This window comes from Streptopelia decaocto, assembly GCF_964273445.1.
Source record: "Streptopelia decaocto genome assembly, chromosome: 6".
NCBI classification, from domain to species: Eukaryota; Metazoa; Chordata; class Aves; order Columbiformes; family Columbidae; genus Streptopelia; species Streptopelia decaocto.
Genome location: NC_138660.1, coordinates 64,521,581 through 64,547,043, shown reverse-complemented (window position 1 = coordinate 64,547,043; position 25,463 = coordinate 64,521,581). Strand labels below are relative to the sequence as shown.

At 41.4% G+C, this 25,463-nt stretch overlaps 1 protein-coding gene across 29 annotated transcripts in view; it reads left to right on the top strand.

Moving 5' to 3' along the window:
- Positions 1–776: 776 nt before the first annotated feature.
- Positions 777–25,463, top strand: part of GTDC1 (glycosyltransferase like domain containing 1) — a 187,612-nt gene continuing 162,925 nt past the window's right edge. For 10 of the 29 annotated variants that reach the window (XM_082055199.1, XM_082055203.1, XM_082055223.1 and 7 more), the window contains exons 1-2: positions 2,947–6,111; positions 12,186–12,306. The gene's annotated coding sequence lies outside the window, so the exon portion shown is untranslated. Of the gene's footprint in view, positions 843–1,599; positions 1,900–2,941; positions 6,112–12,185; positions 12,365–22,576; positions 22,777–24,539; positions 24,613–25,463 lie in introns of those variants that run through there. The other 19 variants (XR_014184294.1, XM_082055219.1, XM_082055212.1 and 16 more) reach the window with 12 other exon arrangements.

Genomic DNA, 25,463 nt, shown 5'->3' with positions numbered 1-25,463 from the left:
ACTTGATGCTTCTCACAGTTGTACTATTGGAAACTTTTGCTTTGTCAGGTATTACTCATTTTGATTTCCTACTAAAAAACACATATTTAAAAATCGGTTTACCTCTACATACCATAGATCATACCACGCTAAATTAAGTCAGCCTGACAAACATTCCTCCCCTGGCAAGTTTTGCTGGAGGGGTTTGCGATTCACCGTGGCCGGGGAAGGGGGTTCCCAAATCGGGCTGTTAACAGTAACACCTGCCCAGCCTCGCCCAGGAGTCAAACACCTGAAAACTATCGATTTATCAGAAAAAAAGCAACCAAAAAACACACACACACCCCCCTCCTACTTACTATATAAACTGGTAAGAGCACTACCTGTCTTTCTCTCTTTTTTTTTTATTTATTTTTAATTTCTCCCTTCTTTCCTCAGTCCACCTGCTCTATAGTCCCTTGTTTTCCATTCCTCCCGCCGCCCCCGAGCTCCTCCTCACGGCCTCAGCCCCCTGCTCCGCGGCCACCGCACCAAACGGTTTGTTTCCCCTTCCAGCACTTCGGCTCCGCGCAATTTTTCTTTCATTTATTTTATTTATTTAGTTATTTAATTTCCCGCTCCGCCCCAACGAGCTGCCCCCCCTCCCCACCTTTCCCCGCAGGATGGGCTGCCCGGGCCGGGGTGGCTCCGGGGGGTGGGCGGCGGGGCCCGGCCCGGCCCGGGGCGGCGGGCGGAGGAAGGAGGGGGCCCGGCGGGCGGCGGGGGTGGGGGAGGCCGGCTCTGCTGCGCTGAGGGGAGGGAGGGAGGGGCCGGGGACGCCGGCGCGTCGGTGCCGACGGTCTCCAGGCGGGAGCGAGGAGGAGGTGAGCTCCCTCTGGGTGGGGTGCGGAGCGGGGCCGCCCGCGGCGGGAGGGAGGAGGGAGGGAAGGGGTCAGCGCGGAGCGGCGGGGCGGGCGCTCGGGCCGGGGCCGGGCGAGGAGCGCGGGGTGAGGGCCGGCGGGTGTCTGGCGCTCCGCGGGAGGAGAAGAGAGGAGAGGAGAGGGGAGGGGGGGCCCGGCCCGGCGAGCCGCCCTCGGGGACGGGGAGGCGAGGGCAGCCGGGGCCGCGCTCCGCCTGGCTCCGCGGCGCTGGCGGGGGCAGCGGCCGCTCCGGCTCCCCCTCATGCGGCCCCGGCGGGAAGGGGCTGTTCTCCGGGGAGCAGCCAGCCGGCACCGGGTGCTGCCGCTTCCCCGGCGGCGCTAACATGGCTGCCGGGGCCGGGAGAGGCGGGCAGGGCCTTGCCGGCACCCTCCGGCTCCTTCCCCTGGGGCTGCAGGGCCTGGGGAGGCCGGGGAGGGAAGCGCGGCCTGGCTGGGCCTGGCTCCCCTGGGCCCAGCCCGGGGCAGGTGGCTGCGGGGGAGCCGCTGTCGGGCCGTGTCCTCCCCGCCAGGCCTCAGCCACCGAGTCCTTGAGCGTTTAAAATGCCTCTGTGTGTTATTTTCTAAACGCAGTCATATTTTATTGTAGTTTTTAATACAAACTGTGTGGGGCAGGGGCCTTTTTTTTTTTTTTTTGTAAGGAGTTATGGAGAGAGCTGAAAAATTGGAACGCAGTTTCATTCCAAGTGTCACCATAGCACAATTAAAACGTTAATATGTATAAATAGCGGGTAATATAAATAAACTGGTCCGTTATGTAAACAAACCGGTAAAACTTAGGAGGAATTGTAGCCTTTGTTGTAACATAGTGTCATGCTTTATAGAACAAGAGGGAAAAAAAAAAATTGCAAAATGTATAGATTTTTAGGATCTTGTTTTTCCTGTTTTAAGCTGAAAAGGCCGTGTGACAGCACGCTTCATACGGAGGAGCTGCTCCAAGTGTACTTTGCAAACGAATCCCAACTTTAAGGGAAGTGTGTCTGGGGCGAATGAGACGTGGCAGGTGTGCACAAATCTTTTAACACATGACTGTGTGAGCATTGGAGCCGCAGACTGGGGGAAAGAACCCGTGTGAGGTGCAAATGCACGCACTTCTTTGAAGAAGCAGGGGAAAGAGTTCGAAGCTCAGTTTATGGGAGGATTTTCTGCCCGATGAGGAGTTGGGTGTGCGTTACCATGATTCAGAGTTCAGCCCGATAGTCAGGTAAAGACAAGTAGTGGATTTTAGTGTGGCTTATAACAATGGTTTGGCATAATTAAATAGAGCTATTTTATTGGACTCTATTAACCTGGTTAACCTTAAATCTTAACCATGACAGGATTTTCATGTAAAGAGCCTCCATACAAAGTATAATATTGAATTTTAATCGGAGCTTTCAAGACCTAATGTAGAGTGTATTCTTCTTGCTTAATATTTTTTTTCTCTTCTTGCAAGTCCAGGCGTAGTAAAATACATTGGAAGAACACTTTCTGACAAAAGTTTAAATGCCGTGAATCCAGATTGCATAAATCAATTAAGGGCAGGATTTTTTTTTCATACAATTCTGTTTTTCTTGGAGGTACATGCTGACTACATATAAAAAAGGTGAGGCTCATTCTCAGTAGTGCAACACCTTGGTCTTGACAAACTTTCTGAGTGATTTCCCAGTATTAGTTGGCTGGTAAACAGCTCTGGTAAAAGGAAACAAACCCGCTGTCCAGCTCGGGGTGTTGGAGCTTTACAAATATGGTACGAAATTCCTCTGTCCACTAATAAATTTGAATTATTGCATGGTACTATTGTTACAACTGCTCTCAATTCTCTCGCTCGGAGTGGTGCTGCAAACCCTGCGAAGGCAAGAGCAGCACGTAGGGGTTTTGGTCTTGTCACCCGGAATTCAGCCTGAATGAGGGAAGGAGTTTGGCATGTGAGTCACTAACATGATACTGGCAAACATCTCCCAAATTTCAGCCTTTTGGGTTTCACCTGAGTTACAAACACCCCGTCATTAACTTTCGTGGATCCCTCTGCTACGTTGGGATTGGTATCAAGCGCAAGTGGTGCTGTTGCGAAGGTTGTGCCCGTAGCTTGCAAAGTGCCTGTGTTACAGCTGAAACGTGTCACTTGGGCTGTGAAGTCACTTAGACTCTAATGTAAAAGTTATACAACTTCCTTAATGTTTTAAAACTAAAATATAGGCATATTTTAAAGGCCGTTTTGGCTGGAGGCCCATTTTAGAGTGGCCGGTAAAAGTAATAAACTATCCTCAAACATTTCTGCTCAATAAAATTTGAGAATATGAAAACAAAAAGTTCCTGGTTGAGCTTTTTATAAATGTTCTCTACACTCTACGACTGCAGCATTTGACATTGCCCATGGCTGAAAGAGCCGCAGGCCTTGACCATTTCATACCTCTGACCCAATCTACAGTGTGAACTGGTGTTATTTTCTGTTTTGATCAGAAGGTTTATGGTCCCTGACCAATATCCTGCCCTGGTGAAAATTTTGAGGTAGATGGTTTTTATCATCAGAACAGCACTTTACCGGTGTGCTTTCTTTCAGGGCTCCTGAAATAAACTGCTTGGGCAAAAACCGAATGGCTGCTGTGAGCTGTGATCACACCAAGTGTTTCCTGATGTAGAGAAGGCTGGTAGTTTTAGAGGTTTTCACCGTATTTCAGTTCCTCACTGTTTGTGTGGCCAGTCGGAATCCAGCTTATAAAAAATAAAGTATATGTACTGCATTGTTTGGCTTCACAAGATCAGGATATTTTTATACAATACAGTCCTATATTCAGATTGGGAGAGCTGTCAAGAGAAGATGTTTCTCCTGCTGTAGTTGATGAGCAAATATTTAATGTAGAATATTCTCTTCTGTTGGCTCTTTCAGTTGCAAAGAGGAGTGTTGTCCGGAGGCTTGAGGTCTTACCTGGTTAAATAATCCAGTTAAAGAACTGCTGTTTCTGTATAAACTGGATCCTGAGTTGTGTGCTCAGGAGAAACATAACGTATATGGTCCTATGTTCTAAGGAAATACACTGAGGATATATTTTAAGGTTAAATTTTTAGTGATATTGGTATAAATAATGGGACCTTAATGTTGATGCTCTACTCGAGTGCTCCTGTGTACTCAGATTATAAGACACAAGCCATTATGCGTTGGGAGTAGTAACAGAAGCAAGGCAAGTGATGTGCAAACTTGCAGAGAGTATCTCATTTGTCTGGGCCTAGTTGTATATCTTATTAACATTGCTAATTTTAAAAAATTACAAAGATGGAGAACAAACTCTAAATATATATGCAGTGTTCTTTGGAGCCTCAGCAGGTGTTTTAGAAATATGTTGGCTACCTTGTGTGTTTTTTTTTTTCTTGTATTTTTTTTCCAGTTGTATGTGAGAAAGGTTCTCTACCAAGTTTCTGAAGCAGGAAAATCATCTTAATCTGCGGTGGCAGAATTGTTAACGAGGGGCTCTGGAGAGGCTGCCTGCCCCCAGCCATCAGTAAGTGGTGCGGTTAGCAGTGGTGAAGCAGCCTTAGTGCTGTAAGGACACAGATCCCAGCGTGAATTTCACTTCTAAATAGATCTATATCAAAGTATGTCTTAGACATACACCTTAGCGAGCCATATTGCTGCACGTCAGATGTGAAAGTAAAAATAAATGTGTGAAGCACCAGTCAGAGAATATGAAATCTGAATCTGAAAGCCATGTCTCTATTATCCTAAATCTTGGACCCCATGTATATGTATATATAGGAGCATATATGTATGCTGGGTTTTTTTTTTTTTTTGATCCGCAGTATTTCCTGTAGGCAAGAAATCAAAGATCTTTTCAAGTTATAAATGAAAATAAGTAGGGAAGCCAATATTTCAGATTGCTGGTATTTTGGGTATGAGTAGCTCTTTGATGTCCAAATGAGAGCTGGAGGAATGTCTAAAATTAACAATGAAATATGTAAAATTGATGATGAAATGCAGGACATGGAAGAAAGCAGGCAAGGCCAGGCCGTGGTTTATTTTTTTTCCCCTGAATAATTATTCATCAGGGTTAAAACACAGAAAGAACACAAACAGTTTAGACACAGAAATCCCAAAGTTAGTGCTGTATAAGCAACTTTGATTTAAATATTTGCGTGTGTGTAGGCTTACCTATAATCAAACATATGTGCAAAATTTAACATGTGATTAGCAGAAGTTTTCTAGCTGGCACTTCGGATGCAATTGGATTTAATATCCTCTTCATACCTTAATTTTGCGGATTTGTTATTAAAAATTACTAAAAACAATGTTATGTTGAGAAGCAAAAGAGAAATTTAAGCAGCTTTAGATCTGAAAACATCTTTATGGATTGTGTCTATACAACAGTGTGACCAGTGTGGCTTTGCATAGTGTGTTCCTGTTTTGGTCCAAGATTATTTTGGGGCAGTCACATGCCTTGTTTGTGCACCAGGTTGTCTGTGTTATTGATGCTCATGGTACAAACATCATATTGCCATAAACGCTGGGGGAATGTTTTCTTCATGGAAATACAACAGCGATTCTTAAAAAGGTTAATTTGGCCATGTCTCTAGCAACAGCAAGCTTGTGGGGATTGCGGTCTTGATGCATAAACTGCCATCCGAGGGCAAAATTTCTTCTATAGTCCTTATTAGAAGCTGCTGTTGAGGGGGGAAGAACAAACAAGAAACTCAACAACATATCCCTTAAGTTCATAGCTAAGTAGTTGGATTCAGATTTAATATGATGCAGTCTTATATTTCTTCTCTGGGATGGAAGATGTGCTGAGTTGATGTTCCATGATGGACGTTACCCTGGCAGAGTTTGGTGATCGAGTGTGATGGGATGAAGGATGGAGACCTTGCTGTTGCCGTTTGGTATTTTTCTCAATCTGAAAAGACAAAGAGAAGCTGCTTCTTCAGAGAACTGAGGTTTTAGCTTTGTCCTCCTAAAGCTTAATGGGATGTATGGAATAGAAACAGAACCTGCTATAAAGCCATTCTACTGAAGAAGTTCCCGAATATCACAAGGCGTTGTGCACATGTGCAAGAGTAAATGTTTGGGAATGCTGAAACACCAAAATGGAGTGATTTAGCTTGAGCAATGATGGTATGTGACTGTAGGGGCAGAATATTTGAGAGAAAAAGCAGTGACAATAGTTCAATTTCTAAGACTAACTCTTAGAAAAATATTCTCTTCCTGTTCTTTCCCGGTTGGTTTGGAGGGGAAAAACAAATGATGGTGAGTTGGGTGTTAATGACATTATCTTGGATTATTTGATAATGTAAATCTTTATTCTGTTTTCTTATTGGTTTATTTACTGTCACCTTTGTAAATAAAATAGGAATAACATCCATGTTGCATTGTGAAAATTATTTTTTTAATTAGAAATATCTTGCCTGGTACGTGTAATTAAATGTTTTTTCTAGGAGCACCATAATTTCCATCATTTAAAAACTAGACTCTTAATCCAAGTACAGATCCTCATTTCATCTGATGCTCAGCGTCATATTTCATGTATATCTTTCTGCTACAATATTTACATACAAATATTCCAGAAAAGAAAAATTCAACAAGTAGTTGGTCACATTGTATCTTTTATACTCCGGTTGTTTTCAAAGTTTACAAAGGGAATATGCTATAAAACAGCTGTGCAGAATAAGTGATCCAGCAATATTCTGTGATTTGCAATTTCCCAGTTAAAAGTTTTGCCGTTCGCCTGGTCTGTCTATTGAACTGCAGTTTAAAAAAGTAAATTTCTGGGTAAAACTTCATCTGTGGTTTGAGATTAATTCCAAGTTCTCCAAATAAACAATAACATCTTCTTGTTGAATTAAGAGAATATTTTTTGTCCTGCTCTTACTTTAAGAAAACTTAACAAGAAATATGCTTTTGTTATCGTTAAGTCAGTTTTCTTTTTTTGTTGTGATTTAAATGTAAAGGTGGGATTTATGGAAATGACTGTAGGGTGGTGCTGGCCTAATTAGTCATTATTTCTGGCAAGGCATAAAAAATTGGTTGTTCTTGTGCCTAGAACTAATAGCGTGCTTTGTACTTAACCTGTAGGTCTTTTGTAAAACAAATGGTTTTGGTAATAAGTGCAAAATAGGTACATTTAAAGTTCTTACAATGTTATTTGGTATGCTCTTCTGGTGGGTCTTTTAGGTTTTTCATAGATAGTTAAATTTGCTAAGGGAGGCTATCTGTCCCTGGAAAAATGTATATTTTTATATACATATATATATTTTGATTTTTAAGGGAACAGTAGTAGCTGAGCTGGAACTTGCCATAGCAATTTTGCAATTGAATATGGCTTTTCTACTAGTATCTGTTCAAGGATTAAATAACAAATACTCCAATGCTTTATAAAAGTACTAATACCTATTACAAGTTTTTGCGGAGGGTTTTAGCATTGTGTGTGTGATGTGCTCAGTGATGTCTCTTAAAGGTTTGGGTTTTTTTTGGTTGGCTTTATTGAGATGATTTACCAGTAATTGGTATTTCACCCAGAAGTGACCCAGGTGCCTTACGGAATTCCACCACCTTGTGCATGTGGAATGTCCTTCCTAATCAGGCTTAAGACGTGGGGGCATTCAGCTCGATAATAACTGAAAATCTGCCTTTTAAAAAGAGTAAATCAGGAGCATGTGAGATGAACGCTCCTCTGTGTCTTCTGCCCTCTCCTTGTCCAGTAGTTTCTGCTGCTCTTAAACATCCTAAAGGACCACAGGACGCGGCTAAAGCAGAAATCTGCTTTGCATCTTCCTCCTTACGAATCTGTTTCGTGATTAAACTTTTACAAGTCGCAACCCCCAACCTGCAAGTGCGGTTTCGTGGTAGCTGTGACATTATTTTACCGTGCATGCTGTGAATTTCATTCTATAGTAAAATGACTATTATATTGGCCTTTAAGTTGGTTGTCAGCGGAGGATGGGGAAGCTGCGCTTTGAGCATCTGTGTGCAATCTTGGCGACAAGTCGGACCCTCTGGAAAGCTGTTACTGTTGGGGCAGAACTAATCATTCCATGTGAAATTATATAAGGAGAATTAGCTCTGACTCTACCTCATTTCCTTTCATACCGCTGTGAAAATAAGCTTAGAGACATCAAACCTTCCCTCCTTATTTCTCTAAGTACTTCGTTAAACGCTTCTTTTTATTAAGGTGTATTTATTGCGGGTGCTAGAAATAAAAATAACTACCTGTATTTCTAGGGGCTGGTGGGATGTGCGTCCTCGCCCGCTCTGGCAGGTTTGATTTCCTTCTCAGGACTGGATTCCTGGGACTGGTTGCTGTTGCTTTCTCTGTACTTTGACTTTATTTCCCCGGTGAACCATTCAAAGTACTTCATATTTAAGGTAGCATGCTTGATGTGGTATAAAATTGTCAATCACAGGCTGCCTTGGCTATTTAGAAAAAAGAGATATCAAAAGCCCACTTGGAGCTCTGAGGAGCAGTCAAGTCACCTGCTGGTTTGCTTGGCAGGAGCCTAAACTCGTACAGCCTTTAGGTTCAGAAAAGAAAACGCAGCTCTCTGGAGGTTGTCTGCGTTACGCCGGGGCCCTGTACTGTATGGTGAGCATGTAGCGTTCATTGTAAAGCCAGATAGATGCGTATAGGTGGTTTCTGACATGTTCATCTAACCAAGGCTTAAAAACAATCACTGAAGACTGGTGTAACCCCTCTGTAACTTAATCCATTGTTTAACTATGCCTTGAGAGCATATTTCTTCTAATACTGGTCTAATTTTTTTCCTTACCTATTAAGCTTGTGTTTGGTGTGGGGGGGGGTGTGTGTGTTTTTTTTTCTTTTTCCTCCGCTGCAGTAGATATTGTAGTAATAGGGCATGAACATCATTTTTTTACCTGCTGTTAACCTATTTTAAAGCCTGCACCCTCTTCCTTTACTCATCTTTATTCCTGTACTTGGCGAGTCCATTTAACTTTCCCTAATGACTTCAGTTTTCTTATGAGCTTTTTCTGGGTGTCCAACAGCTCTGTATCCAGAACTGAACATAATGTACATCCTTAGTCATTATCAGTGATGAACAGAATAAGTCTTACCATCTTTTGCATATGATGCTCCTGTTAATACAAATTCAAATTAATTTTTCACTTTTTGCATTCCAGTTGGTATTAAAACCCCACTTTCAGTTCTGCCGTTAATCGCTTAGTCCTGTATTTTCAATTCTAACTCCGCTTCCCAGAATACTTGCAGCCCTTCTTAGGTAACTACAAAATTTCGCAAGCATATTATGTATCATCCAAGTAATAAATGAAAACGTTAAATAATCCTCACTGAAAATGCTGTTTGCATTACTATGTGAAACCCATGAGGAAAAAGCTTATTGTAGTTGGAGTCCTGCAAACCTGTACCTTGATGCAGACCCAACCATTGGTGACCGAGTCACAGAACGGGTTGTGCGCTGACCCCTTGGTTGTTTTTGGGGCCGTTTGCTGATCTTGCGTGGGTATGTCTGTCCTATACTGAAGAGCCTGAAACTGGATAAATGAAGCTGGATCTATTGTAGCAGTGGTGGTTCAGTTAATCAGAGTGATGTGCAAAAATCACCTGTAATTGATTAGATAAACATACACTTGCACAGTTCTCTGAGCAACTTGAGATGTTGTCATTCTTCATGGCTGCTAGATCAATGCTTTAAAAAAGAAATCTTTGATCAAACAGATCTCATTATTTGAAGTTGCTATTATTTTGTGAATCATGTACCTCTCACGCCCTGAATGAGCTCATCTGAGCCAAGGGTTTATTTTTTTTTTTAGCTGAAGGCATTGCAGCTCCGTGTTGGTGTTCATGGGTAAACATAACAGTATGTATGGCAGCTTAGCATTACCTAGTTGGATTTAACCATTAAGCTGCTTCTCTCCTGACAAACAAGGCACTTGCAACTTCAGCTGAGGCTGACAGGAGTTCTTCTCTTCAAGTCCTGTCTGGAGCATCTCGTGAGCTTCCAGTGGTGAATATTGCTGTCTCTGTAAGCACAGGAGTCTGAAGCAAGACATATAAAAAGGATATAAAGCTACTGGAGAGTGTCCAGAGGGAGACCACGAAGTTGGTGAAGGGTTTGGAGGAGAGACCATGTGAGGGGCAGCTGAAGTCACTTGATTTGTTCAGCCTGGAGAAGAGGAGACTGAGGGGAGACCTCATCATGGTCCACAGCTTCATCACAAGGGGAGAAGGAGGGGCAGGTGCTGAGCTCTTCTCTTTAGTGACCAGTGATAGAACCCAAGGGAATGGCAGGAAGATGTGCCAGGTGAGGTTTAGTTTGGATATTAGGAAAAGGTTCTTCACCCAGAGGTGCTGGACGCTGAACAGGCTCCCCAGGGAGGTGTCCCAGCCCCAGCCTGACAGTGTTCAAGAAGAGACTGGACAATGTCCTAAGATACACGGTGTCAGCTGTAGGGTTGTCCTGTGCAGGGACAGGAGTTGGACTCGATGATCCTTGTGGTCCCTTCAACTCAGGACATTCTATGATTCTATGTAGAGGAGGGGAAGAAAGGGCATTTCTGCTTCAAAAGCCTTTATTTCATGGTATTTGCTTGGAACATAACTTGCAGACCTATTTCTTTTATCTTAGTGTTTTAGTATACCTGATGTCATCAGAAACACTTTATTTTATTGTCTGTGCTGGTGTTTCAAAAACCAAAGTAACTAAGCGATGCTACTGGAGTCAGAAAGCAGCAAGGATCATGGCTTGTGGTTAAGGCAGCTGTGATTGCAACATCTGTACCCAGGAAAGCTGCAGTCTCATCTGCCTTCTGTCTTCAGGATTTCTGGCATTCCAGAAGCAGGAGTGCAGCAGATAAGACGTGTCCTTTGAGGTTTTGAAATGCTTCTGCTTCGATTGGAAAGCTCCTCCTTATTAGGCCCACAGGAAGCACATCTCCTATAGCGTAGCCAAATTGGTATAATTATTAAATACATCTTCTGGGCTCTCTGGTGGTAACTCTTCTCCGTGGTAGCATTCTTTGGGAGAAAGAGCCTCTATGGTTGCCTCTGGGTGTTGACTAGCTGAGCGTGTGGCCTCAACGTGTAACTGTGTGCGGTAATTTCTGACTTGGAAGCTGTGATGGGATCCAAAGAACTGTTTATTGAGGGTTTTTTTTTGCCTTTTTCCTTAAATTGAACTCTCCAGTGCTGAAACTTGGGACATCTAACTTGGGATCTTCATTAGAACACAATCTAGGCTAACAGGAAGAAAACCCTCAAAGCCTCACCATCTGACAAATTAAAATTCACTTTCTTTAATGATTCTCCCCTTTAACAACGGTATTATTGCAAAATAGGCCTTTGCCTTTGTTTTATTCTCAGTGCCGCAACCGTGTTGGCTTCTGAGTGGTGTAAAATTCTGCATGTACCTGTCAGGGTTATTAAGCAAACCCTGAGAGTAGAGTCTTGCATCTGGGTGGGAACAACCCCAGCTTCCATTATAAATTGGGGAATGACCTATTAGAGAGCAGTGTAGGGGAAAGGGACCTGGGGGTCCTGGGGACAGCAGGGTGACCATGAGCCAGCACTGGGCCCTTGTGGCCAGGAAGGCCAATGGTACCTGGGGTGGGTTAGAAGGGGGTGGTCAGTAGGTCAGAGAGGTTCTCCTGCCCCTCTGCTCTGCCCTGGGGAGACCACACCTGGAATCTTGTGTCCAGTTGTGGCCCCTCAGTTCCAGCAGGACAGGGAACTGCTGCAGAGAGTCCAGCGCAGCCACCAAGATGCTGAAGGGAGTGGAGCATCTCCCGTGTGAGGAAAGGCTGAGGGAGCTGGGGCTCTGGAGCTGGACAAGAGGAGACTGAGGGGTGACCTTATAAATGTTCACAAATATATAAAGGGTGAGTGTCAGGAGGATGGAGCCAGGCTCTTCTCAGTGACAACCAATGATAGGACAAGGGGTAATGGGTTCAAACTGGAACACAAGAGGTTCCACTTATATTTGAGAAGAAACTTCTTCCCAGTGAGGGTGGCAGAGTCTGGCCCAGGCTGCCCAGGGAGGTTGTGGAGTCTCCTTCTCTGCAGACATTCCAACCCGCCTGGACACCTTCCTGTGTAACCTCATCTGGGTGTTCCTGCTCCATGGGGGGATTGCACTGGATGAGCTTTCCAGGTCCCTTCCAATCCCTGACATTCTGTGATTCTGTGATTTTTCCATCATCCCTGAGCAGCAGTTATACGTCTATTTTTGTGGCCTCAGGACTCTCCAGCTTACGCTGGGGCTCCCCCCTTGCTGTGCTTCACCTCTGTTCCAGCATCCCACTGTTGAAGGTCGTGCCAGGTGAGATGTCCTTGCTTTTCTTTCCCCTTTCAGGAGAGCTGCTCTGGCGCCTTGTGCAGCCTGCGGGAAGAGGCGAAGCGGCCGCCTTCATCTGCTCCAGCTACAACCTGTTTGCAAGGACGTGACTTAATGCAGGGCACAGCAAGCGGAGCAGGTACGATCTGTGGGCTTCCAACAGAAAACACATCTTTCTGACATAAAGATACACTGCTGTAAGTTCACAAATATGTTCTACAGAAGAAAGAGCCTGTAAGTAATATTTTAAACAGAGGAACTAGATGAAACATGAGGACAACTTCCAAATGAGAAAAGCAGGTGGTTTGCATTATTTCCTTCACCCTTAGTTTTTATGTTGGTGTCATCATAACAATACATACCAAATGAATGCGCTGTTCTCTCAGTGATGTTTAAAATTTGATTACCTCAATATTGATGTTGTTCAGTATTTAGAAATATTTAAAGAGTTTTATTCTTCACTCGACTGTACCTAGAGTGATTTTGGAAGCTGAACGGTATATTTTATTGCAGACCATCCTAACATAAATTCTTAATCATTTGGCTGTATTAATATTACATTAAAAAATGTAAACTTTGAAAATGTAGTTATTAAATTCAGCTCAAGATGTGAACTCTGTTCTGTTTTCTGGCGTTTATTATGCAAGTTTGGAATTCTCAGTTTCGTTTAAAGGTAAGGCTTTTTATTTGTATGTAGCCATTGAAATAAATTACCAGTAGAAGACAACATTCTACTAATAAACGAGGGATGCCTGGAGTTTGCTCTCCTAACTGAGACAATTTAACTCATCCATCATCAGGGATGATGTTTCTTAGCAACACAAAGTATTTTCACCCGGGGCGCTTTCACAAACTTTCACATTTTTCTTCAAATGCAGTCTTGGTAGTATTTTATATGACCCGAAGTTCGTCCATCTGTCGTGAAGCTCCCAATACTTTTCCATTCCCTCCGATGGTCAAGTGATCTGATATATGGAGGTTTTTTTCAGTCTCATAATAAACAAGTTGACTAGAGAATCGTTTCGCATGTCAGATTTTCCAAAGGGTTCTGGGAAATTATTTGTTGCGCTGTGTGGCAAAGCTAAAAGTTATTGAAAATGTGTTAGAGTTTCATAATACAACAGATACTAAAAATATTGGCTTGGGAGCTAACTAAATGCTTTCTGATAGCCGTAGCCTCAAGGGGGATACTTGGATCATTTGTAATAAAGGGATATCGTTGATATTTTTTGGTGAATTGACTAGTGTTCTGTTTAGATCATAATTTATGAAAAAATGGCTTGGTACACAATGTTACATTATCAAATTGTTTGGGTGTAAGAATTGCCTTAATGTATAGCCAAGACTTTCCATTTTATTCTTTTAATGTGCTCTGTGAAGTCAGAAGAAGCCGTTGATACATTAAGACTCTACCTTTATTTCTTGCTTTTCTTTTTTTCCCTTTGAAACACATGTGAAGCTGATTTTATCAGCCTCGTTACAGCTCAGATTTGCTGGGGAGATTTGCTTAAGAAACCCCCTCAGGTATATAACAGGAGTTATTCGGTACTGAGAGCGAACGTCTTCCAAATGCAGTGTATTGTTTTGCTTTGGGAAAGAATATATTTTTGAAATTTTTGGTAAACTGCTCTGAAAACTTCTGTAATTCTGTTATGTGAATAGTAACTAAGCTTCTGCTTGTATCATGCTTTGAGAAGAAAAGTTTTAGTGGTTATAGGATGCAAACTCCTTTATCAGCAGTGCGTAGTGATAAGTGTTTGAAAAATGTTGTGATAAGCGTTACTCATCTTATTTCACTAAGAAGGTGTAAATAAACCAGTTTAAATGGGAAAACAAGTTATGGAAATATTGGTTTGATGCATCCTTGTAGTTAAAAATATCCTGTGTTGCAGCTCGTGTCAGCTTTATTTTACTGAGTTTTCATATATGCATGTGAAGTCTTTGTTACATATATGTTATATCTGTGCAAAAAATGAATTGGAGGAATTAGTGGGGTGCTGTTACAAGTTTTCATTGATGGTGTTTTGGTTTTTAAACCACAGGCTGCTGTGGTTCTTCTCTTCACTCTGCTCCCTTTTTTTTTCCAGCTGGGGCTTCTACCCATGTTCTATACAATTTCCTGTGGTTAAGTATAAAGATAGGAAGAATTGACCAAAATTATCTTTTTGAAGGTTGTAAAAGGTCTGGACTAAGTCTAATAAATAGATAGGAATTACTTGTGATGATGGACGCAGAGTAGTGTCAGAGCTGTTGTAAATTTTCAACAAACTACTTTTAATCTTCATCCATCCATGATTCAAATACAGAACATTCACTTTATGGCCTGCAGCACAATCCAAGTTGTACATCACTAGCTTTTGGTTAAAGCGATGAACATATTATTGGAGTTTTAGGAAAGACAATTTGAAAACGTACTATATTTAGGATTTAGTCTTGAAGTTGTAACTAGAGGCTTTTGCTGTTGTTGCATCTTTTAATGTTCATGTGCGAAGAATGACATGATCAGAGTTGTCACTGGGAACATTTAGTTTTTCATGCTAAGTATTTTTGGGCAGCTCTTATTTGGAAGAACATGGGATAGGTTATGAAAGAACTAGTCTAAGAAACTACCATTTATGTTGCAAGTTCTGAAATTCTAATTGTTTGGATGCTATTTCTGCAAAAATGGAGAAGGTGAGTGCAATCTGGTGAGGCCATTGTATTTCTCAAGGAGGTGGTTTGGCTTTGGGGTTCCCATCATTTATCGTAGCTGTGTCCTTTCAAAGACTCGGCAACTCAATTATTTTATTCTAATTAGGACTTGGACATATTTATGGTCTTTCTGTTCCATGTTGTGTTTGCATGGAACTCGTACTGCGTGGGTTTGAGTGAAAGCAAATGGATCTGGTTCCATTCAGTCTGTCTCTAGTAGACAAAGCTATTCTGCGTTGTCAATAAAAATCATAAATTCTCTACATTACCGAGCTTTATGTCCAACCAAGGAGTGGTACATGAAAGTATTACGGGATATTTAATCGCTCTATTATTTTGAAGTCTCCATGTTGGGTGTCTGTATCTCCCTCTGGCCCTGATTGATGAGAAGATCTGGTGAAACGTCCTTTTCCTGAGCAGGTTATGGAGGGTGATGTATGTGGGAGAGGTTGAATCTCTAATGTTCCTGATGTTATTTTGATACACAATAGTGTATTGTGATATCAAGGAGAGGAGCCTGCTGATGAGGTACTTCTGTTGGGCCTTCTAGCATGGAACAAATACTTAAATGTTTTTGTGCTGTTTCAGGCCTTGACTGGTAGGCCCTGAGATCAGGCACGTGACTGGGGCCTTAAATCCCAGTTATTTGAGAGATGCGGAAGGAAAACACCCTTCACAACTTGCTCTCACAAGATTGTAAGATCAAATTTAGATGACAGTGGTCGTCTACAGCTGCCTACAGATAATGTGGTTTTGTTCTTGCCCCCCTGGCTGTAGCTGTGTCTCTCTTTTCCAAGCATTGCATTGCGTTGCATATAATGCATGGCCAGCTTCCCAGTGTGAGCCTTCACTCCCACCCTCTCTCCCTCAAGCTTTTAATACCCTAATAACTACTTTTCCACATAGATTGTTATGAAACTTGGTTACAGTTTTTCACAACCTCTGCTTTCATGGGTTTACTCTCTTAGGCCAGGGAGTTGAAGCTTTGATTCAGTGGGTCATTGTATTAACAAAATATGAAGACACTTATTTCCACGTTAATGTGCTTTCCAAACTCTGGAAGTTTACTGTATTTGTCTGGCGATTTTTTTTGGTCTGTACTCTTTAATGATGCTGTGATGCTTGTGTCCCCTGGATCTCCTTCTCTAGACACTCCTCGTATTCTCCTTTATTTTGAGAGCTGGCAGGTGTGATGTCCAATTCAAAGGAAGCAGTTTTATTCTTTACACAGTCTCAAAGTATAAAAACAAAACATTGAGCTGTTTGCCACAAATTTTACTTCCATGAGTTTTGAGGGGAAAAATATTATCTTCAGATCGTTCAGGAATTTAAGTAAAAAGACTATGCTTTGGAAACTTTTAGGAGCTTCATGTAAATTTTAAAAGCCTGTTTGTTTTTAGATATTTTTTAAATTATTATTTTATTTGCAGGGGTTTCCGTAGACCTATGGGCCTGGGCCAGGCTTAATTTTATAATGCCTGGCAGTGCAGCATCAGGTAGTATAATGTGACTTGACTAATTCAAGACTATTGCAGCCCACACCTCCTCTCCTGCCCACAAATAATGTGTTTTTGATCTGTCAGTATTGCGATTTTGTAATGAGGACTGATATAACTAGTCAGTCCTTTTCTTCATCTAAGGTATGTTTGCAGTAAGGTTGATGTAGAATGTTGCCTAGGTTGATGGAGACTGAACCCTGGAGTAAACCCTTGTTTTAGAACTCTGCATGGCAACTGTGTGGGATAAGATGCTGCAATATGAGTTTTTGGTCTAGAGTTTGTTCTAGAAGAGAATTAAGAGTCTTGAGAAGACCGTCACTCTCTAAGGGACAAAGAGCAAAACTGTGGCTTGCAGTAAAAATATATAACACACATGAATTAGCTGGGAATCTTCACCTTTGTTTTCCCATCCATACTGTGGGGTTTGGTGTCTTTTTAGTGTGTTTTTCTCCATTCAGGCCACGCTACAATGGAACTTGTTGGAATTGCAGGTTGCCTCATGAGCATGATGTTTGAGAGTAAGTGCAATGACTGAGTGTTGTGTGGCTTCTTTCTCATTCAATGTGCAAGCCTTCCATTATAATTCAGTTTCATAAACAGGATATTGGTGGAGATATATATATAGATAGATAGATAAATATGAAGAACAAAGTATAGAGCATTCTGCAATAGGTACAATGGAATCCCAGTTATACAAACACCAAGTGAGAATCTAAGCAGTTCTGTATTCCCTGTTAATGATCTGTATTTCATGTGAAAGGCTGACCTTTGCAAGGCCTTTTCTGAAGGAAAGAACAGGCTGATCTGTTTCTCCCACAGCTGGGAGGGCAGGGAGAGATTTGGTTGATCTTATTTTCTTCAGCAAGACTATCACAGGGAATGATGGGGCCAGTTGCTGAGATCGCAAAGGACTTTGCAGCCCCAGGCATCTTTAACTATGTGTGAACACCGATTCTGTTTAATGCAAAAGAAAAATAAAAATGAAATGCCTAAGTTTAGACTGAACACTGATTCAGGTCAGGAAAAATGGGATCCTTCCCACTGACTTCAAATAGATACGCAAGACTTTCGTATGATGGTTCACATAAATCAAAATGAATGGGCATTAGATTACACATTCATCATTATGATTATCACTCGACCTGCTTAGCATGCGTAACCTGGTAAGCATTTGCCAATGTTGTGTTTAACTATAAAGACAATATTAGAACATAATATTCTGAATTTTATTTGATTTATTGTGGTGGTATCAAGCTTAAAGGGTTTGAAATGGACAGATAGGTGACATACACATTTTACATGAGGGATCTGTGGGGTGTTTTTTACATCTGGGGATCTAGGTACTCAGATGTAAAGCATGCTTTTTATAGCAATAAGAGTCTATTTGAAATTACATTTTTTAATGCAATATTTAAAATATGCTATGACGGATATTTAAATGCTTTCTTATGGACAAAACCATTTTGCCCACCCAATTGTGTAACTTCATCTTGAGCCAGTTTTGTGTTCCCAGCCTCTTAATTGTTCTGTAGTCTGTAGTGTACGAAGGATTAGATGTGTCCAGTCCTCAGGGTTTGGTTCATCTCCCTGTGCTCGGATCTCGGGATGTGACAGTTGTTTTAGGGGTTGAATGCTGTTATAGAGCCTGTTGCCTCTGCTAACAAGACTTGCCCAAATAAAGCCGCAAGAACACTTTGTAGCATCCAAATAAGAGGCTGAGGCATTGTTTTTAAACATTTAAAATGATCCTGAGATCTCTTGAAGGGTTATGTTTGGTACCTGCCCTTGTGAGAAGGGGCTGTGTGTCTGTCGGGGTTGCAGAGTCCACCTGAGGACTCATATTGGGCTATACAAGTCAAATAGATCCCACTTATTTTACCAGCCTTTTATGCATAAGTAGTTCTAGGAAGGCCTGGTAAATATGGGACTACATTTTTTTGTTCAATTTGTGGTTTAAATTGGACCAGTCACTGGCTTTGTTATCAGATTCTAATGCATGACTGTAGGGTATGGATCTGCACTGGATTCAAGACAAAGAAAAACCTCTATCGGAACTTCTGTTAGTGTTGAAAGTCTCTAATCACTTGTCATATTTTTTTGGCATTTGAACTAGGAAAGCTGATCCTAAATGTGACTGTGATTCTTAAGGGAAAAAAAAAAAAAACACATAAATCACATATTTCATTGCTAGTGGAAACTAGGTGAGAATCTCAGAGGAGCACGGAGGAGCATCCTCTGTAGGTTGTCCACAGCGTATTTGGTCAAGAAAAAACAGGTTAAGGAATGTGACGTGCAGTTCTTGATGTAGAAAAAAAGCTTCTGTATGCCTAATACATTGGAAAACATTTGTTCAAGAGCACGTCTTCCTTGTGCAAAATGGGCCCTTGTAATAGTATTAAGGTCACTATCCACATAGGTTATCTCATACATACTGAATATAATGCCTGAGGTCAGCTTAGGCTTGTAAATGCGACTTTAAGGAATGTTTTGTCCAGTCCTGTTAAAAAGCTTCTATGTAAGTTGTTTGTTTAGAAACGTATTTACTCCTGCTCTTCCTGGGCTTGTCTTCAGTTCCTGATGAAAAAAATAACAGTTGTAAATGAAATATTGTGTCCTGCTTAACAAGTAAAGTTTGGAAATAATCCTTATGTGTATACATACACTCATTGACTGATTCTCTTTTGGTATTAATTTGAAGGTAAATGTTTTCTGTTCTGGATGTTTAAGGCAGACTTCTCTATTCTTTACAAAACCTTGGTGTGAGAAAATGCGTTAATTTTGTGAGAATAATGACTGTTGGATTGTTCAATGAAGAGTATTAGAGTGAGTCTGTGACTCAGGGAGGAATTATCAAAACACTGTTTCATAAAAATCAAATAAACTCAGCTTCTGGATCAAGTGGGCAAGTGCACATGTCCCTGTAGTTCTTTGAACATCCTGGCTTGAATCTTTACTACTGAAAATGTCCCTGCACGTCATCATGTGTTGGCGTGTTCACTGAGAATCAGCATTCCCCTTCTGTATTATCTCTCGATAGCTTTTACATTAATCCTTCAAAAGTACTGGACTGCTTAATGGAGTCGGAATAAAAATAATGCATTTTCAGGAAGTCTTCTGCTGTGTTATGTTTGCTTTCTGTGTTTCACTTAAGCATTAATCAATTAAGTGATTTTGATTCTAGTCATTTCTCAGGTTAGATATATGGATGGATAATGTACTCTGTAAATTAGGTGTGGAATGGTTGGAGAAATGCACAAGCTGATGCTGTGCAGAGCTAAGTCAGGTTGGGTCTGGCTTTATTTTATTAATAGCTTGTGTACGCTACCTGTGAATGCAGAGCAGTCGGCAAGGCGAACAATGAGCTGGAGCTAATGGGCTGTCCTGGATCTGAATTGGTCCTGTAGAAAAGGGCTCAGATATTCATTTTCTACATGTACTTTTCTATCTGTTTTACTTCTTGAGTTGTCTATCATAGGATGGTTTGGGTTGAAGGGACCTCAGAGCTCATCCAGTGCCCCCCCTGCCATGAGCAGGGACATCTTCACCAGCTCAGGTTGCTCAGAGCCCCGTCCAGCCTGGCCTGGGATGTCTCCAGGGATGGTTCAGCCACCACCTCTCTGGCCAACCTGGGCCAGGCTCTCACCACCTTCAGTGAATCTCCCCTTCTTTAGTTTAAAACCATCACCCCTTGTCCTATCACAACAGGCCCTACTAAAAAGTCTGTCCCCACCTTTCTTATAGGCCCCTTTTAAGTACTGAAGATAATGAATTATTTAGTATCTACTGCTCTGCGGTGTACTCACATCAACTTCTGTAAATCTATTTGGACTATTAAAGGGAAGAAGTGGAGGAAGAAACTCTGTGGAAGCATAACGCAGTTTGCTGGCGATGGGTGGTTGTGGCTATATAGCTATGTCTCAGTGTAAAAAAATTCCTTCCTCATGTCTGGCCTGAATCTCCCTCCTTTAGTTTAAAACCATCACCCCTTGTCCTGTCGCAACAGGCCCTGCTCGAAAGTCTGGTCCCATCTTTCTTATCATCCCTTTTTAAGTACGGAAAGGCCGTAATAAGGTGTCCCTGGAGTCCTCTCTGAGGTCTCCCCAGAACCTTCTAACAGGCCCTGTCATCTGGACTCTCCTGTTCCTGCTGCTGTAGGCGATGAAGAGGTGACTTGGTCTCTTTGCTGCTCACATTATAGCACAACTCTGGGTTGCTAAACCTCATTTGATGAATATCACTGTTTCAGGTTTTGCAAGTGGAAGAATATTCAGCAAAATGGTTTCCTGAAGTAAAGATTGCGAGGAGATGGTTGTTTGGGGGCTGGTTGAAGGCTGGTGCTGAGACTCACACCCGAAGGAGCATCGTGAGGAGGTGAACACCCCAACTAGCAGCAAACTCCGTCTTCTGGTCGCCCAGCAGGCAGATTCATCACACACCATGTAGTTATTCATCGAGGTGAAGGAGAAAGGAAGCAGCTTATTTAGGTTTCCACTTCTCATCTGTAGCGTTTCTTAAAACAATTTAACTCTTAGTGGCCGCTGCTTTCAGATGTATACATTCAGCTCAGTTTTGCTATCGGCTCTGATTTTCTTGATGTCCTTAATAAAGGTGTGGGGGAATTACTTTTTGCTTTTTGCTTGGCTGTCCTGGAATGAGGGCTGTTTTAATGCTTAAACTTCAAAAATTACCAGTTGGTTGTACTGAAGAACAGGCCACCAAATGCCACAGTTTTGCTGTAAATAGACCAGAGAGTCTTTCAACAGAAAGTTGTTACTGATTACCTTTAAGGATTCTGCATAGAAGTTAAAGGTTACAGTTTGTGGTATTACACAGATAATGAAGAAAACTTCACCAGCATTTCTTGTGTGTCACGTTATTTCAAAATTAGGTTTATTATAGGTCTGTGATAAGTGTTGTTTCAACTCAGAGTGACTGTTCCCTGCAAGTAAATGTCCACTGAAGATGCTCAGTATGATCTGTGATGGAACTGAGCTGGATGTAACTCATTGTTTATTGAAAGAAATCTGCTTATCTGTTATGTGTGCAGTGGAAAAAGAGAGCAAGTCATCACAAGCAAAGGTGCAGCTCTTTTGGTGAAGAATTCTCAGCTCCTGAAAAGCCAGTCTGGGCAGACAGCGGATGCCAACAATGGAGGGAGCCGTGTCTTGCTTAAGATATTTCCCCAAAGTTCTTTTGCCCACTCTACAATAATTTCCTCGAGTGTATCTTGGCTCTAGCGCTTGGATATTCCGCAACCTGCGAGTTATGCTGAAGTTGTGACTTTTATAGGGTTTCTAATGTTCTGTTTGAGGGTGAGGTTGCTGTTACTTTCTTTTTCCTTTAAATTTCATGAGCAGTTTATATAATGCTGTTCCTGTCATGCTTCTGGCCATGAATCAGCAAAGCATTTACATGCACGTTTTAATTGAAGTGTGGAGTTGTCTTGCTGTGCAAATGTTGAAGTCGGTGAGACTATTAATTAAATTAAGTATCTGCATCGGTGCTTTTTCTAAAAATAAGTTGCTTCATAACAGCTTTGGGCTGTATTTGGGGAGGAGAGGGTTATTTTCTCAGACTTTGAAAACAGATATAGAACTTTGTCTGAATTTTGTGATGACAACACGTAGAGCAATACCAGAGGGTGGAGTGTTCATGGGATGGAGTGTGAACTTTCTGCCTGGTAAGATGTCCCCTAAGCTGCTATTTATTTTCAAATAGAGAATAAAACTTCTACGCTTTTTGTGTTGTGCACAGGGTGGTGTTAAGGAAAACTTCAGGAAAAGTTAAGTAGTGGCAGCACACAAGTTATACTTGTACAAAATAGGCAGTTCATAGTCTTGCTTCCCAAGTGCCTGGTTACAACTCTGTTTTTCTTCTATCAAGTACAACCTTGCATCAGTTATTATACATCAGTTATTATAGTTAAAGTTGGTGCTTCTCAGTGTGAGGCTTTTTAGCTGGTTGTGGTGTGTATGTCATTTATGTTTTCTGCCTGTAGCTGAAGGCATTAAAGGTATTTCCAGGGAATACTGAGCTGCTTTTATTTCCCCTGTACATATTAGACAATTTATTACACAAATTTACTATACAGTTTGCTTTACAAAATTATCTGGTTTATTAATTCTCACGGCACTGTGGTGAAATAGCACACTTTTATCTCCTAAGTCTGGCTTTTTACCAGGCTTACTTTATCATGCGACTCCGTTACCTTTTTTGCAGGTTTCTTTTAAAACCAGACTTTGCTTTTGGAGCTCCAGTATTCCCCACCTGCAGCCAAGCAACAAATTCATAGCAGAGGGAAGAAAATTGCTGCAAACGTAGAAGAGGAATGTGCATCGAGTTCCTTGTACTGTCAGATTTCTGTCTGTCTCTTCTTGCAACACTGATTTTTAAGCCCTTTAAGATATACCTTTTTGCAGGTATGTATGTAAAGCACTGATCACACGCAGGAGATAATAGAGCTTAATATATGTGACATGAGCTGTGAAGAAGCCTCGTTTGCCTGAGGTCATACAGATATTTCAGGTGTTTTCTGACCAGAAGATGATAATTCTGAAGGTGTTTCCGTGTGATGATATTCCCACACTTTTGGTTTTTCACTGCTGCAGTTCTTAAGTCTTTTATTATTTATCATTTATTTTTCTATTAGCAGTAGAAACTGAGACTCACACTTGCATGTGAATACAGTTCAGACTCTTGCTGAAAATCACATGGTTGTCTCTAAAAATTGGGCTTAGAAGGTTCCTATTTTAAGTCATTAATTGAGATTGTGGGAGGAGGGAGTTGCATTTGGTGCTAAAAGTTTCTGTGAAGAATCATCAAACAAACACAAAGCAAAATTTACATTGTTTGGGGAAAAATACCAACGTTGCCATCTTTACTACGAGCACGTCAGTCGCTCTTTATTGCTTTTTAGATTTGATTTCATCGTAGTGTGGCGAGCTTTTCAATAAACAGAGTGGTTTCATTTATATAACACTAGAATTATTGTTAATGCACAGTTTCACACTGCGAATTCCGTATGTAATATTGTGTCCGGTGGGATCCTGGATCGCAAAATTTGCATAGTTATAGTGCTGGTGACATCGTATCTCATACAAAGAACCTGGGGACCTGATACAATATCAGTAAAACTGTCTCATAGGTATGATTCAAACAGTTTTATTAGCAACATATGGGGTATGAAGGAGCCACAGAGGGTAGTTTGGAGTGTAAGGGTGCTGGCCTGTCTTTTTCAGCCTGTAATTATATCAGCCCTCTTCTATGGCATTATTTGTTGCTGCTCTGGGATTGCTGAAAAATAACTACTAATATGGTGACACAAAGGATCAGAATAAATTATAATTGTTGACTTTACAAGAAATTCATTGGCAAAAAGGCTTACTATCCTAAGCTCGGGTGTCATTTCTGGTTCAGCTTCGGCGCTAAACCACATATACAAAATAATATCTTTTAGAAAGTCTTAGGGTTTTGTGGCGGCCTTATCCTGTTGGGTGGGATGCTTTGTGATTTGACTGATTCTGGGAAGAAACTTGGCTGCATTTTAGTTTTTAATCTTAAGCTAGGGGTGCGTTTTTGTTTAATTGACGCTAGGACATTGAACTCCCATTCCCCAAATGGAACACATTCTAATCAGTCATCTTCAAATGAAAAGTTAATAATTTAAATGCTTTGACACTTAAAAACTAGCAAAAATATAACCAGAAGTTTGCAGTAGTGCTCTATTTAGTTGTACTTCCTCAAATCATTATAGATATATATAAATAATTTTTGCATGTTGTAGAAATGCTAGAAGTTTGGAGGTTTAATGGTTCTGCTAATTGGCTGACTGAAGAACCACAGTGTATACAGAGCTATTAAAGTATTAAAGTACTATTTGACTCCTGTCTGATAACTTTTTAAAACGTTTGTGTTTAAAACCACTGGGCTGAGCAATGTCCCTGCAGAACAGCCTGTGTACGGAATTAAAACTGTTACACAGACTTTACTCAACATTACTTCTGAATTTTCTTATTCCACATTGAGGTTCAACATGGTAAAACTAGAATCTGGTGAAGATGAACAGGAGATCTGTGAGGAGGGGTCACCTTGTGCCTCTGTGGTTCCAGGACCTCTGTGCTGCTTCACTGATGTTGAATTATCTTTTAATCTGTTTTCCTTCATTTCATTTCCATTATTTCAGTGTAGATGCCTACTTAAACTTGTAAGAATTTGATCTGGAAGCATCCTGAGAATTGGTCTTCTCTTGTTTTCAGGTAGGATGAAACCTGTTTACCTCATCACTCTCTAGAACTACCTGAAGGGCAGTTGTAGCCAGGTGGGGATTGGTCTCTTCTCCCAGGCATCAGCAATAGGACAAGGGGCCATGGGCTTCAACTCTGCCAGGGGAAATTGAGGCTGGAGATTAGACAGAAATTCTTTACAGAGAGAGTGGTCAGGCATTGGAATGGCTGCCCAGGGAGGTGCTGGACTCACCGGCCCTGGAGGTTTTTAAACTGAGATTGGCCATGGCACTTAGTGCCATGATCTAGTCAATGGACTGGAGTTGGACCAAGGGTTGGACTTGATGATCTCTGAGGTCTTTTCCAACCCAGTCGATTCTGTGATTCTGTTTGGATCATATACATGAAAAAAAGATCAGTAAAAGAATATACTTTGTAGTTTATCACTTCTTTCTTAGAGTACAAGCTCTCAATCACAAGGGGCACTTCAGCTGAAGATATATTAAAATTCTAGTGTTTGCTTGCAACACCTTCCAGAGCAATTCCCATGGCAAACTACTGGTACTTACTCCCACAGTGCAGTTTTGCATCCCTTGGTGTCCTCATGTCTTGGTGGCATAACCTAGATCATATTTCTTCTTTTGTTTTTTATTTTTTAAAATGTTGTGTGAAAAACCCTCACTGAGGTCAAGACGCATTTCTTGTTAAAAAGTAAAATTAAGATTAGTTAGATGTGACTGTTTCTTTTTGTTCCCCTGACAAATGTTGACTGGCCAGTCCTCTAGATGTGTGTGAATATATTTAGTTGCTTGTGTTGGTAAACTGTTGGTATGGAAGTAAGGATTACTTGCCTGTAATTTTCTCTGTTCTCTTCTTTTTTTTTT